The sequence below is a fragment of the Anser brachyrhynchus genome (genome assembly GCF_964034855.1).
Source record: "Anser brachyrhynchus genome assembly, chromosome: 16".
Classification (NCBI taxonomy): Eukaryota; Metazoa; Chordata; class Aves; order Anseriformes; family Anatidae; genus Anser; species Anser brachyrhynchus.
Genome location: NC_137734.1, coordinates 13,822,378 through 13,838,262, shown reverse-complemented (window position 1 = coordinate 13,838,262; position 15,885 = coordinate 13,822,378). Strand labels below are relative to the sequence as shown.

General features: G+C 41.7%; 1 long non-coding RNA gene across 2 annotated transcripts; it reads left to right on the top strand.

Moving 5' to 3' along the window:
• Window positions 1-3,206: 3,206 nt before the first annotated feature.
• LOC308178995 lies at window positions 3,207-15,560 on the top strand. Of its 2 annotated transcripts, XR_013940096.1 has the most exons (4): window positions 4,724-4,757; window positions 8,019-8,157; window positions 10,077-10,224; window positions 13,851-13,985. It is a non-coding gene; the product is annotated as an uncharacterized lncRNA (long non-coding RNA). The 2 variants fall into 2 exon arrangements; XR_013940095.1 differs by lacking the exon at window positions 8,019-8,157 and having other exon boundaries at window positions 3,207-4,757; window positions 13,851-15,560.
• Window positions 15,561-15,885: the final 325 nt, after the last annotated feature.

Sequence of the window (15,885 nt, the reverse complement as noted above, 5' to 3'; positions counted from 1 at the left end):
ACACCATCACTGGGTGTAAACTGCTCTGGCTTCCTGGGACTGAGTGATTTACACCTATGGAGGCCTGGCTAGAGAATGTAACATAACGATGTCATGTTGGTAGCTTAAGTATTATTTTTTGGCAGCAGTGCAAGTTTAAACAGCCTCACCTCAGGCCTACATGGTTCCTTGACGGGTGCTGGTGCAACCCTTTGCATTATTGAAAGCCATCCTCCAGGAGCTGCAATCACTGGATGGCAGGACAGCCCCGGCAGCTCCATGGTCCCAACACCTCTCACAATATCCAGAATAGGAACAGCAGCATAAATAACTCCTCTTTCTTTCCTTCTCCTTCTTTCCTTTCCACCCAGTCTAAATGTGCATACGTTGGACATCCCCCTCTTTTACCCTCTGCAAAACCACAGAGAGAAAACAAGACCCAAAAGGGACATGCCTGCCTCAGCATCCAGCCCCATCTGTATTCATTCAGAATATTTTGCACACATCAATTAAAGACGCTGTAATCAAGTTATGTCCACACTGCACTGATAAGTAAACTGAGGCTCTGAACAGTGACGCTGCAAGATCATACAGTGAGTTAGTAGTGGAAACAAGAATACAACTCAGGAGTAGGCTGCTAACCACATAAGCTATCCCTGCTTCTGGCCTGGAAAGTAAAAATAATGGTTTGGAGTCCTCCAGTTTTCATTATTAGCTTTTTGGATGAGTTTTGCCTAAGGGGAATGAGTTATTCTCTGCTGTTGCATCAGTATGTTTCACTTCAGCTGAATTATGTGTCGCTTTATGGTAGGGTTGTCTTCATTTTTTTCTCAGCCGCGCTTAGGGAGATCTTTGTGAACATCTTGTTTGACAAATTCTGCACCACCCACATAACCACTTTCCGGCAAACTTAGCAGAGTCAGAGACTGAGCTGGGCCCACTTATTTTTGGTAGATTTCATCTCGTTGTTGTTAATTGCAATCTCCAAGGCCCAGTGGCCGGAGCAGAGTGTGGGGCTCAGATTTAAGTGTGCACTGCTTTGCTGTTTTGTCCTTGTGGCTTTGGGCAAGTCACATAATTTGATGGATAGTGTGCTCATTTGTGTGTGCTTGTTTGTTTCTAATGAAAAATTCAGCCAATGCAAAAACTATTTGGAGCCATATTTTTATGTTTTTTTTTTTTTTTTTTTTTTGACGGAGGAGAGATTACATTAAAAAAAAAAATAGTGCCTTCTCCCACGTGCAAACATTTCTTATTTCCTTTCTTCTGTTTTGGTTCCTGAAACCAAACATGGAAAATAAATCATCCTTAAACCAAGACTCACAGTTTCTCAAAGAAAATCCAGAAAAGAAATTTCTGTTTCAGCAACCACTTTTTTTTTTTTTTTTCGGATAAGCTTTTCATGGACGTTTTCAAGAAACAGTGAAGGGGCAGAGAAATGCTTAATTTATAGCCTGCCTTGTCTTGATCCAGCTGCTCCAGTCTTGAATGTCAACAAATACTGGTGACTTTCAAAAATCCGTAGGTTGTTTTGGATGATATTTAGTTAAGCAATACTTCTCATGTACAGAATAGTCTTGATTACATTATCTAGCAGAATAAAAACAGATGGCAATGAAGTAACTATTTATCTTCCTGGTGAATTTTAATACACATGGAAGTGAGGGCACAAAATGACTGGCTTAAACTTGGCATAACACAGTCACTGGGGGCTATGAAAGCTTTTTCCAACCAGCTCTGATTGTGCTCCTAATCTTGACCTGAAGGCAATGCTAAAACTATAACCTTCATCTGCTTGAGCTAAAGTCTTATTTCCACTTCCTCTTCTCAGCCTTCTCCTTGGTTTGACTTCCCCTGCACCAGTACAGTTGTACACCATCTAGTGACCTGGCGCTGCAGCACAGCTCGGTACGTGCAGCTCCATCCACGTCAATGCAACGGGAATGGACAAATGGGAGCGACCCACGGCAGAGCAGAAAATTACAGCTCACCAGGTCAACAATCTGAGCACTGCCAAATGTTGAGAAGTGCACTGGTGCTTACTGCAGAGGGGAGTGTATTAACATACTGCTGATGAAAACTTGGCCCATCCCAATTCTGGATGTTCAATATTTTCAGTGATTATGACACAACAGTTTCTGTGCATGTAGCAGGTTCTTGTGATACACCTCCATCACCATCACATGTTCGAAGATCAATGCCTGCTGCTCATGTATGAGCTACTTGTGGTTATACAGGGCAACCGATCGCTGGCCAGAGTGATTGCCTATGCTATGAAGTGCAGTCAATGCAAAGAAGTTACTCTTGGGGGCAAAGAGGACAATCTGGCAGGACAAAACTGAGCTCTGAACCTTTCGTAATTCAGTGTGTTTAGCAGCCTGGGTGGATGCTGAATTTCATTATCCCTTCAAATTGCTGCAGATTTGTTCAAAGGAGCTTTCTCTTGTCGGCAGGGCCACCCGACAAGAACCAGCACGTTCCCGTCTGACAATGACGTTAACTGCCTTTGGAGCAGCAGAAACAACCACGCTAGCCAAGCAGCGCTGTCTGCCAGCCTCAGAGATACACGCATCGGAGTATTCCTTCAGACACCTGCCAACCGTGATCCATCCCCTTCTGCCTCCCCTCCAGGTGAAACTCTGATTCAGCATCTTAAACAAAACCGCAAAACCTGCTTGTCAGTCTGGGAGCTCTCTCGTCTCCCTCTTCCCTCCACCACAAGACTCTACATGCAGCCGTGCTGCTGCCCAGGGGCTGGAGTGCAGGAGCAGGGTACGTTCGGTAACAGCTCGACATTGGCTGCTGTTTGAGAAACTGCTGGGCTCTGGCTTGCTCGGGGAGAGCAGTTGATGCTCCCCAGGCTTGGCAAAGCTGTTCAGACTTGCACTCCCAAGGAGCGCTTTTCAGCATGTCCTGGGCTTTGTCACCCAGACAGACCCATATCAGGGAGGTTTGCTGCTTTTCAGAAGCAGAAGCCTGGAGGTTTGCTGCTAGCAGTGTTGGTTTTTTTTTTTTTCTTTTTATTTTTTTTGAGTAACATAATTGTGTTTTGTTTTTGCTAAGTGGCTTGAAGTGACAGTGAAGTAGCAACCCAGTAGAAGGATATTCCTGAAGGCAGCTATTGCTCCAAGTGGGGACGCTGGAGCCTTCCTGCCCCCAGACCTGCTCCGGCCCCCACAGCAACCTCTCAGCAGGTGGGAGGAGGGTGAGTGACAAGTATTTAGCTGACTGGAGTTGGCTGAGATTCCTCCTCAATCTGATAGTGCCTTTGCTGACATTCTTGTACATGCCCGAGTCATCCCAGTCCCCATTGCAACCCCCTCTTTTCTTAGTCCTTTTTCTTTTTAAACATTTGATGAGGTTCACATATCATTGTCAGGTTTATTTGTTCTCTGGAGCCTGCTAGATTTCGTTTTGCTTTCTCACTAATTTCCTGCAGCACAGCGCCCAAGCTGAGAACTAGCATACCTGTGTCCATGTAATTCAGCCAGTTTCTTTCTCCTCTTCTTTCCTGACAACTCTTCAATTTTTTGGCATGTTCTTTGTAGTTACAGTCAAATAAAGACATCCGAACTATTATAAGCAGCCTTTTCAGAGTAAAAGTATTTAACTTTTATCTGCTCCCTTAACAAAAGTGCATACATATGAACTTCTGAGTAAGTGAGAAGGGCAAACATATTAGCTTTGGATATCAAAAGAAAGGTAGAAAGAATTGTCATCCTACGTACTAAAGCAAATATATACATATATATATATATATCTGGGAAACGTACAGAAAGTGGACAAGATTAACACCTCTCTTTCCTCTCTGCTATATGTTAAAAACAGCCCAGACACACCCAGAGCAAGCATTAGCCCACAGAGCAGTTTAGGCTGGTTTAGGTTCATTTCTTTCCTTGTCTGGTTGGCTGGAGTGGTAGAAAACAAACATCTCAACATCCCTGAATTTGAACTTGGATCTGAACTTTGCTATTGCAGCCTCTCTTATCCTCTACTTTAGGTCACATCTAAGATACAAATTTTGCACTTGATGAATCATAAAAGTGATTTTTGCCTTGTAGCGAGCACATTGTGGTGAAACCTCAAGAATGTTTCCATGATTCAGGAGAAATGGCATAGGTGTCTCACTAAGTGTGATAAAGACAGGGTGACAGCATAGAGTAACAAGAAGCTACTAAATGTACTTAGAAAGCTTTTTTTAGATTGACTAGAGGGAGTTAAACTTCTCTGCAATTGCTTTATGGTCCCAGAGAGAACGAGGCTTTGTAGAGGTCTACAAAAGCTAGACTGTGATGTTTGAAGCTTGAAGCGATGGGGAAGAAAAACTCCAAGGCTTTGAACAGTCAGTGAAAGTAAGATGAAGAGAGGAGCAAATCAGCTCTAGCCTGAGAAAACAAAGCATGTACGTGAATAAAGCAACTTCCACCTAACACGAAAAATTGCACTAAATTCCAAGATCATCAACAGGTATGCCAATACCAGGACAAGAAAATTGTATTCCCTTCAATGTTTGGACCAGAATCACTCGTTTTTGAATAAATGGTTCCAGAACTTGTCCTCAGACACAGTTGTTATAATAAAAAAAAATAATTAAAAAAAATTAAAAAAGACACATCTGGGAGGGTCTTTTTCTGACCCTACTCTAATCAGTTTAATGAGATTGCATGTGGTAGCACTTGCTAATCAGTGCTTGAAGCTACAAAGGCAGGGAAAGCTCGCAGGTCCATCTGAATCCACCCTCTAGCCAGAAGAACTCTGAGCCTCTAGCAGCCTTGTAGGTAGGTGCTTTTTCCATCTCCATGGCTTTACACCAATTGTCACATTCGCTGCTTGGTTAAATGTAGACGTGAGGGCTACTCTTGTGTGTTGTGTCTCTCCACACACACAAATGGTAATAGATGACTACTGGAGCCTCTTCAGAGGGAGATGGAACTTTATCACTGGTGTGCATATATATATATATATTAATTTTATACATATAAATAATATAAACATACAAAAATATTAATGTATAAATATATATGTTATTTGTGTTTCTATTTATATAAATAATCTCAGGTGGACTGGGAGGGATCTTAGTAGGTTTCCCTGGAGAAGTTAGATCTGGATTAAATACTGATGAGGCCTCAAAGACCTTAGTTCAGGCTTTTGGCAGACTCAGGCACATACTTCATGCTTTGATCAGTAACTTGCAGGGAAGGGGAGATATTTCTTCTTCTGAATAAATGAAATGTTGTATTCCAGTTGACATGCTTCCTTTCCAGATAAGTAGTCCTGGATGTGGCCTGTAGGGCTTCTGTTTTAATCTCTCCTTGTAAATAGTCTCCATCTCCACAAGGAATTTTTACTGTATCATTTTTATCTAGGATCTGTTGCTTGTTTAACAGTTTTCCAGTTAAAGTCCTGTGTTTTTTGTGTTTATCATAATACATCTATGAACCTTTCACTATAGGCAAAATGCAGAACAATTTGTAAAATTGTTGGTGCTCTAGAACCTAAAGCTGAACCTAGAATCCTTGGTTTGGACAGGGACACAGGTGTTAAATATTAACAAAAGTAATGCACTCCAGAGCTCAGCTGGAATATCTCCTCAGGAGACCATCTGTCATGTCTAAGCTACAAACAGCTTAGTGCATTGCTGATCTGCCTCAGTGTGCTGTTGAGTTGTTTTCCTCTCCTGACTGGTGAAGCACATTCTTCTCATTCACTAAATCTGTTCTCTCAGTGTTTTTATTCAGCAGTTGTCACCAAGTCAATGTGACGTGAAACAGGAGGGAGGAGAGGACCGTATTCTGCCTAACCTGTTTGGTGTATCCATTGCTGTGACTGTACAGGATAACTACAGCACGTTCTTCTTTCCATCCTGCTGCTGCTTCTCTGATCTTTGCTGTACATCTTAGTATCTGTTTAGCTGGAAACAAGTAAATAGTTGACAGTGGCTGGAGATCTGTTCTTTTTCACATTTCTAGTGACTGCTGGAGTGCTTCTGGCCTCTGTGGTGGGCAGATTCATCCACTGAGCTGCACTTTCCAAGGGAAACTTCAGAACCTTCTGTAGTCCTCGATGCAAAATATTCCTTGTGTGCAGTTGTTTAGGATGAGTTATATGTGAACACACTTCAGTGCCTTTGGATCCACCACTTTTTCGTATATTTCCTGCCATCTCTCCTCCCTGTGTGCCTAGTTTTACATTGTTTCTACATGCCTAAGTCATGCTTTTAATAATAGTTGTCCAATTCTTTGCCTCTTCTCATACCCAGCTAATTATTTTCAATTTATTGATTTTCCACATGGAGATTAATGGGTTATTTGGCTTCAAAGCTTGTATCCACACAGCTGTGAGCTAACCCTTGGGCATGGGAAGGGGTATATATGTTTATGTTGTTGATCACCTTTCTAATGAACTTCTGTAAGAAACTAAAGGGATTTTTTCTCCTCCTTACTCACTATTAAAGAGCCATCCAGCTTCAGACTTTTGCCATTGAATAACTGCATTTCACAAAGAGTAAAATTAACAAATCTCAGAAGCTTGCAATAAGGGAATCGTTAATGTGTATTTCCTATGTCTTTAATTACAGGGGCTAGTGAGTTATGGGTGCAAAAGAGCCAGGCACAATGGCAAAGCACCCTGGCAAAGATGTGCATGATGTAGGGTCAGAAGCTTCCCTGGGAGCCCCTACCCTTGGATCCCACCTCTGTACCATAGTTCATGTACTGCTGCATCAACCTGTGAGGTGCAAACCAACCAACCTGCCCTTGATTCTTTCCAGACGAAATCACTTCAGCAGTCCAGAGTACAGTACAGCAGCTTTGTCATGCAGCCAAGATAGGAACGAGAACCATTGGGTTCACTACTGATGGAAAGGTGTAATGTAAACTTAACCTCTGATTATGAAATATTGACTCTGACCTTACTAGTTTATCTGACTACTAATATACCATGTAATTATGATAATATAAGACTATATGTTTGAGGCTTATATACATAAAAGCCAATTATTTTTTGCTGTGGATAAAACTTTGTTAATGGTTTCCAACCTCCTCTATTAGCAGTTTTCACACCCATCTTTTGCCAAATCAAAAGCACATGTGACCATGCTCTAACTGTAAGACAGCAATTGCCAAGGGACTTGGGGAGAAATGAGAATAAATGGCTAAGACATGCAATTAACAGTTAAAAATAAGCAGAAACTTTGGCAAAGTGGTTACTGTTTAGCAAACCTGTGCTGAATGTTTCCAGCCTTCTTTCAAAATGGTAGCCCAAATTCTCTGCCTCACTGCACTCCATTGGCATGCTTGGCTTGCCGTAACCTGAACTGCAGAATTTATAGGTAAGTGCTGCAGACTTCACTAATTTCAGGTCCTGTTTGAAACTCTTCAAAAATCAAGCCAATTGCTGATATATGGGTTAATGTTTTCAGCTTTTTTTTAAAAAAAAAGGAAAAAAAGAAAAGGTCTGGTCTCTGCAATGAAGCACTCTTCAAACTTCTGACCTTGTGTCTCATCTGTATTCTAATTACACTGAGCAAAAAATACTTTCTCTGGACCTTACTTTCTTGATAAGACTGGATGGTTTCAGTTAGTTTCTGAGCACAGAGTTTTTCCCAGATCTGCTATAGCTATGTTTGTGGCCACTACTCGAAGAGGCTTATCTTGCCGTGAATAAAGTGAGTTAAAATAATTCCATCCCAATTAGAGGCACTGGTATGATGCAACTAGGAGGGACTTAGAAATAGTGATGAGCATGTGGCTCTACAGCCATCACTTATGTATGAGGGGCTCAGACACGGGATTTGGGGCAGAATACGGAGTTCTTTTCACCAGAAAAATGGTGACTTGCTTGAAAATGAAAAAATGGTGACAGCTGTCTTGCTGAAGAGCAAGACAGAATTAGACACAGGCTACAGACTTTTTTTTTAAGTAGTTCAAGAAGGAGGTGGTGGCAAGGCTGAAATGTGTCCAAGATACTACTCATTCTGCCCCCCAGTGTTAATCCCCTATACAAATTAACCTTAGTCATTTTCCTGTTCCTTCTTTTAGACACATACTTTGTCAAGCCGTGTTGCCTTAACACTTCCTAACTACCTGGAATAAATTTAGCCTGCCCAAGGAAAAAAGAGTGCAACATGGCAACCTTGGATGAAGGACCAAGCCTGTGTCTTGCTGACTGCAGCCTCTTGTAGGTCATCACTGCACATGTGTGTCCCTCTCCTCTTATGGCTTTTGTTGAAAATGGCTCAAGGTACAAAAAACTGAAACTTCCTGTTAGGCTAGGAGCGGATCAGTGTGGGTAAGGTAGCGTGGGCAGGAAGGCATGCAAGCATCTGGTTTGAATAGCTTCGTGCATGCAATATCAGCCAACTTTCTGAAGGTTTCACGGTTGTTGGCTTTTTTTATCCCAGAGCTCTGGAGCACTGGTGGACCCCACCCTCCCTCTGCCTCCCAGGAAGGCTGCAGGAAAGCTCTTTGGAAAGGGGTCCGCCGCCTCCGTTTACAGGAGCTGCTAAGGTTAGAAAGGACTCTGAAAAGCACAGACACACTCTGAAAGGTCAAGTGTCTCCTGTGACACTGGGCAGGCAGGAGGGCCTGGTGCCCTGATGTGCTTCTGATGGGAAAGCAACATGTGAGAAGACAGGCGGCGGTGCGGCCTGCAGGATACACATTCCTAAACGTCACTTAGCCATACAACCTGCGAGGGCGGAAAAGTGGGCAGATGGAGAAATAATATTTTCATTGAAAATTCTCTACCTCTAAAATATTTCCTGTCAAGGTTCCTTCCAAGGAGGGCCGAAGCGAGGGAGGAGGGGGCTGAGGTGGGATGTGTGGCAGTGGATACAAGTTTGACTCCTCAGGCCTCTCCATCTTGAGAACGTTTAACTCAATCCCCTTTCCTTTTCCCCCACCCTGAGAAAAGGATCATGCTAAGCATTACTGGAGCCGGAGGCAGTTTGGGAAGTGAAATAAACACCTGACTGTTAAATGCTAAAGGTTTACTCAACCAAAAATAAAAATAGTTCTGGTTTCCTCCACGAAGCTCTAGAATTACGTTCATCAGCGCACATGAGCTGGAGGTTTGCGCAAGGGGAGACTTGAATGGTTGAAACTCCTCAGAGGGAAAATTTGGAGGCAATAAGACAGGCCTCCCTCTGTCCTGCAAGAGCTCTTCTATGCTGAGAAAATGCTGCAGCTGTTTTCCTGGTGCAATCTAAAAATAAACTCCCTCCTCCTTTCCTTGCTGCTCGTATCGGTTTCATGGGTGCCATCGCAAAACCAAGATGTAAACCGTAATGGGGCAGGGTCTGAAGGGCGGACACAGTTCCCCTCACCCTATCTGGGCAAAAGGGAGCTGTGCCACATGACCCGTTAGGAAATGTCAAAGAGTTTTAGGCCAAAGTCACAGCAGCCTTTGGAGGTTCAGGAACTGCAAGGAGCAAATCATAATCAACAAATCCCAGCCCTGAGCATTGGCACTAGTAAATCAGATCAGAAAGTGTGGTGTAGGCACAGTGGTATTAGGAATCATCACTAGAGCCTTTTCTGCTGTAGCTCTATCAGATTTAAGCCAATGTGTTGCTGTGGATGATCTGCACCTCTGTGAGCTGAACTGGACCATCAGAAAGGTATATTTTCTGCAAAATTATCCTCCTTGTCTCCAAAATGCAAGATGGAAAACTATTAAGAAAGATGTTTATTGGGAAAGATCATATATGACAAATTTGCAGAATGTTTCCTTCTGTCAGGTCATTCATAGATGGACAAGGAAATATCATTTAACACATATGAAATAGAGCAGATTCCTTCTCTGTATGGTGACTTCTCGCTGATTCCAAAAGCGTGCCAACTTGTAAAGTAACCCAGAAGGGCTATATGTGAATGAAACCAGACTTCAATAGCTGTTGCAGTGTCCCGTGTACATATTTTTCTTCTGGTAGCAAAACAAATTAGACAAACTGGAGAAAAGGACACTTGTTTTTGCACATTTTCAGGTCAGTGAGGGAATAGAGTTACTAATGGGATTTCAAACTTGCATCTCTATTCAAGTCAACCAACACTAATGGCTTCACAAAAATATTCATACCATTCTCTTTCTTAACTGAGGTGAAGCAAATCCATGGGATCCAAAATTATTCGGGACTCCCAGAAGGGTAAACTGGAAGCTGAATTGGAAGGACGAGACTCCCAAACTTAGATTTGCTCTAGGGAAATGGGAAGCCCAGAGGGAGAGAAACACCCGACCTGAGCCAAGGTAATAGTGAAGCTGGATTATCGTGGAACTGCTCTTGCTAAAAAGAAATTTGCTGTAGTTAACCAGAAAGTTTTAGGGTAAGAAATTATAGAACAATTTGGGCAAAGAGAAATGAAAGCCACCTGTTTAAAGTTAGCCTTTAACCTATTCCCTCTGCCTTCCCTCTTGCTTTCTTGCTCTTTCAAATTCTCCCAGTATCTCTGCTTTCCATAGAAGCAAATCTTCCCCAGGGAAAGTCAATTCTGAAGGCAATTTTCCAAAAACCATTTGGCAGAATTGGCCAGTACTTCAACTGCAAACATGAAAAGGCATTTATTCCGCTAACTCAAACGTAGTTTGGAAGAGACATTACTGAACTTGTTTTAGGAATATACTTTGACTGCATCAGTTTTATTGCTTCTTGTATAAATGTCAAACTCAATTTGCCTCAAAGCAGAAAAAAAACACAAAGTACACAGTAATGTATATATTACATACAAAAACTGGGGGGGGGGGGGGGGGGGGGGGGGGAAGTGTTATCTCCATGGTAAAGTCAAGCCCATACCATGTTAATTTTGCCTATCATACACACTCAGTATTTCAGTAGTGGTAAGAATAAGGAGGGTGTGTGAGTCTGGTATTGAACACCGTGTGTAGGATTGTTAAACTGGCCAGATGATACAGGATCCTGAAGATCTAATATTTCTTAAATTTTGGTTGCTTGATTTTGTAACCTATTTTTTTTCTTTTAATTCCTTAAAAGGGTACTTCTTCTGTTGTGTAAAGAACTCGTAACCCCAGCCTTTGTGCACCATCAGCAGTGTTTAACCTTGCACTGTTAGCACATCAGCCTATCATTTGAGATCCAGGGCACCAGCAGCAAAGGATTCTTATTTTATTTTTTTCTTGGAAGTAGGGGGGTCAGATGGAAAGCATGTCTTCTAAATTCCTGTTTCAATTAGAACTTATAGCCAAATTTTCTAGCAAGAAGTGCATTGGCTATTTCAAAATACTTTATCTCAGCAAAACTACAGTTGGAATTTCTTGGGGGCTAAAGAAGAAAGCACATCTTTACTCTAAAGGTTATCCCCCTGCTGAATTTCAAAGACTCAATGCAGACAATGTGGGAGACAGTTTCCAGGGGAAAGAAAAAAACTGCAGATTATTTTATAGTAAATAAAAAGCATTAAGCAACATAACTAATCTAATTTCTGCTATTTTACTGTACAATATAGTTTGCAGAAATTGTAAGTATTAGGACAGACTACATATTAGGTGCTGCCATTTCTAAATTATTACTGTGAACACATTAGATTTTGCAATGATTTCATTTGCATTTTAAGGTCTGATCCTACAAAACCTTAACTTCCCTCATGTGAGTAACTGCAATGGCATCAGCAGTGCTTCTTATCTACATAAAGTTAATGTCTTGCACAATTATTTGCAGGATCAGGACATAAGACTGAAAATGCAATTACTTTGTGAGTTAAAAGACAAAAATGCTCTTTGGAATAGGAGGTGAGATTCTCCACTGGAGTAAACGATAGAGGACCCATTGAATTCAGTGGAGCTATCCTGCTTCACACCCGCTGATATGGCCCATTAATTTTAGTGTATGAAAATGAATCTCTGCTCTAAAAATACCAATTAGTAATAAGCTTTCAGAAAGAGGAAAAAATCAATTTAAATTCATTTTGTGTAATGCACATTTTCTGTTGCTATTTTAGTTAAATTATTATTATGCATAATAATGTTAGGCCAATAGGTGCTGTCACTTCAGGAATTTGCAGCTGTGATGGGATGTGTAAAAGTGAGCAATAGGGAAATTTTAGAAAAGTCCATCAACCTCATACAATTGTCATTATTATGATTTGGATTAGGGTAGTGACATCTGTCTGTGTCGTCCAGCCTCCTCCCCCCCTCAGTCTCATCCCCATAGTGCTGAGCACATAAAGAGAGATTATGCCAGCTCAAAGCAATTTACAATCTAACTAGAAAAAATGAGCAAAGAGGAAAAGGGGAAACTGAGGCGAAAAGAGCTGCCAGAAGTAAGTGAGCCTGCGGTCAATCTCATGCCTCTTTGACTCACAGCCAGGTGTGCTATTCAGCACATCAGGCGGATGTATTTTTTTTTAAGTGCATGTGCAGAAGTGAATATGTACTCTGGCTCCGAGCCAGTCTCAGCATTCAAACTACCTGGAGACAAGCATGCAAGCAAGATCTGCGCAAACACCCAGCTCTGCGGTCATTGAATCACCAGTTGGTGCATGGGGTTATTTGCATGTTCATTTTGCTTCTATTCAGTGCTCATCCCATGAGCATTTGTGCAAAGATCACACTCCTGTGCTGGAAAGTCAAGTGTTGTCTCCACATTACCATTCTGCATTGGTATTTCATAAACAACAACAGTCTTTTGGGATAAGTGGCACTCAAAAAAGATTCAAAGCTGGTTTCCTCATATTCCAAACAATCCTGAGATAGCAATGAGTCGTAGTCACAGCTAGATTACTCACACTTACTCATAATGCAAGAGAAAAACATGGGAAAAAAACAGTTTGGGTTCCTACAGTGTATAATTGAAGGGTGGTACTCACGTCCACAGGACATTGCGAAGACCTAAAGTACCAGCTGGTTCAGAAAGCAGCTGAAATCCCAGAAGAAAAAGGCAGCAAGGACTATTAAACACAGTTGCTTGCTGCAGATGACTGGCAGCAGGGGGTCTATGCTGAGGAGAGCAGCACTCACTGATTGCCTTGCCCTTACCATCTTCCCTCGGTGAGCGAGCACTGGGCACACCAGACCTTTGGTTCATGGAGGTTTGGCTGAGCTAGTGCACAGCCTGAAGTTTGCCCTAGTCCCCGTGGTAAAGACACTCAAGCCCCAGAGCCCCGCCACAGCCATTTAGGATATTTAAATCTATAGGTGCTGTAATAGTGACTTGGTTTTTTGTTTGTTTAAGAAGTAAGAAAACAAACTTGTCATACGGGTATACCAGCTCAGGTGTCTTACGGAGTTTTTCAGGGACTGCTTTGGAAACCCACTGCTCACTATCTCTAAGTGCATTAACTTTGAAGAGTTAAGCACGTTTAACACCTCTCGGGATAGCGCTAAAGTTGTATTACACCAACCAAGAGTTCAGGGTCCAGAATCAAGCTGCTTCATGCAACCTGTGGCTGCCCCGAGCCTGCAGGTATGGACCCAGCAGCACGGAAGGCTGAGTGCCACCTAACCTCCAGCAGCTGGGAGATCAACAGCAGCAGCTCACAGAGGCAAGCCATCCTCAAGACGCGAACCCCTTTCCTCCCCACTTTCACTGTCCCATCAGCCCCAGCTAGCATTTCCACCTTGTTCTGCAGTTATAAAGCTGTTTCTCAATGGCAGAGAAAGAAAGAAAAAAGAAAAAAAGAAAACCACACCACTACCCAACGTTTTTTCCTCTAAGAAACCTATTGACAGGCAGATCCTGTGGATTCCTCCTAGTGCAGCTATCTTTGAACTGAGGACTTCTTAGTGGAGTTGGGGAGTTTCCTGGGGTTTTACTGTTTTTTTCCTAAATTGATTGTGGAATTTTTAAACAAGGTTGGTGCCTCTGATCTTTTTCTCAGCAGCTGCAAAATCTCTTTCTCTCCCCACAACTTGTTCTACAGAAACCAGGTATTGGAAAAATTAAAGGGGAAAGGACAGCAGCACCATTTGCAGAGCCAACCTCAGATGAAACAAGGACAATTCCTATTCCTTTGTGAACAATCAAACTGGCTTTGGATACTGGAATTTTACTCTAGACTTTAATTTGAATATTGGACGCTCCTAAAGATCATTAATCCCCACTGTTTGGTTCAGGTCTCTGCTGTGAAATACAGATTAATTATTTCTTGTGTGGAGTCTTTATTCAGGCACTGAACAATGAAGGATCGTTTGTAGCTTTCTGCTTTTTTCAGTGTATTTTCCATGTCTTGTTCTGTATCTTTTTGTTATAAAGATTCTATCCTCACGTGTCATGAGACAGTTTGATTTCAGTGAACTCTATGACTTTATGCCATTTCATGTGACTTTGTACCTAGCCTAGCATTTTTAATGTCTGCCTGTATCTATAGTTGCATGCGAAGAGGTTACAATGCTGTGAGTATAAACCTTCCCCAGGCTGCACCACACAGAGAAGCATGGCCATGAGAATGAAAGGGGCCTGTAGGGATGAAACAACACTGAGCTGAACCCTCACCCAAAGGCAGGATGGGACCTTTTTGGAGTGTTGAAGACATGCACACAAACACTTTAATTTGTGGCTGTTCTGTATTGTGTTTTAAGCTGAGACAACAAAAGTGCCAGTAAATATATAAAAAGTTTGGAAATCTCCAACCTTCTTAAAAACAACAAAATGCTGAAAATCTGCATGTAAATGGTCGCTACCAAGATTTCTAAATGCAGTTTGGCTGTCTTGGGCCATCCTGATGGAGCAAGGATTAACATCCAAGTACTTAAGTGGTTTTTACTCCAATCCTTTTGAGGGACTTTTACCACCAACCCAATCACATTTATTTCACACTCAACCTTTCCAAATAATGTTGGAATCAGGAAGTTATTTATGTGACCTGCTTAATTGAAAGAGCATTTGCTGTCAGTGATCAAATAAACTGTTATTGATCTTCAGCATTGGAGGCTACTCACATGGAGCATTCTGGTACGTATTTTTCATTAAGACACTTTTCAGAAAAAAAAAATCAGAATGCAAATGCAGCAAAAAAAATATCCTATAGGGTACTGAGATTAAAAAAAAATAATCAAAGAGTTTTAAGAGTGACTCCAGAGAAAAGAAACTGTGCAAAACACAAAATAGCAACAACACCAAAGATTGCAGATAAATGGGGGAGCTTCAATATACACAACACACTGCTCTGAGCTCCCAACACTTAATGAGAGAAAACTGGTAAAATAAGGAGCAATGATTTGGCCATCACAAACCTACTGATGTAAGTGCATCTTATATCTAATATCTTATATCTTATGTTCTTAGAGAAGAAATCCCTTAATTGTTGATTACCAGACCCCGAGAAGGTATCATTCCACACGTGCCCTGCTCATGTACGCTTTGCTACACATCATGTCAACCACTGTCAGAAAAACAGTAGGGGTGGATGGACCTTGCTTTGATCCAGCATGACATTCCTGTATTTAAAGCGAAGCTTAGGATATGTCTCATTTACCACTAATCCTGTGACAAAACTATTGCTTACATTATGTCTGAGACAGGGAAATACTTGTCCCACTGCTACCCCTGAGACCAGAGGCTCGTGTTCTGTTACGATTTAATTCGCTAAGCTCAGAATAACTAAGCTGAATCTAGATCTGTCTACATGTGAGTTATCTCAAGATAAACTCATATCAGAACTCATTTACAACCTATAGCAGTTTAGTCACTTTTTTTTTTCTTGAGAAAAGTGTATCTTAAATGTATGTACTTTGAGCCGTGGGGAAATCAAGGGTAGGATTCTCTTTGTTCTCAAACTATGAGCATTCACAGCACAGGAGAGATGATGGTAAGCTAATTGTTACACCATTCGCAGGCTGTGAATTCACCAGGCTTTAGATAGGATGCAATCTTGTCATTCTGTTTTTTCTATTTTTAAGTGAAACCTTATTCAAACTTCACTTTCAGTAGGATTTTTTCAGTCTCTTAAACAAAAA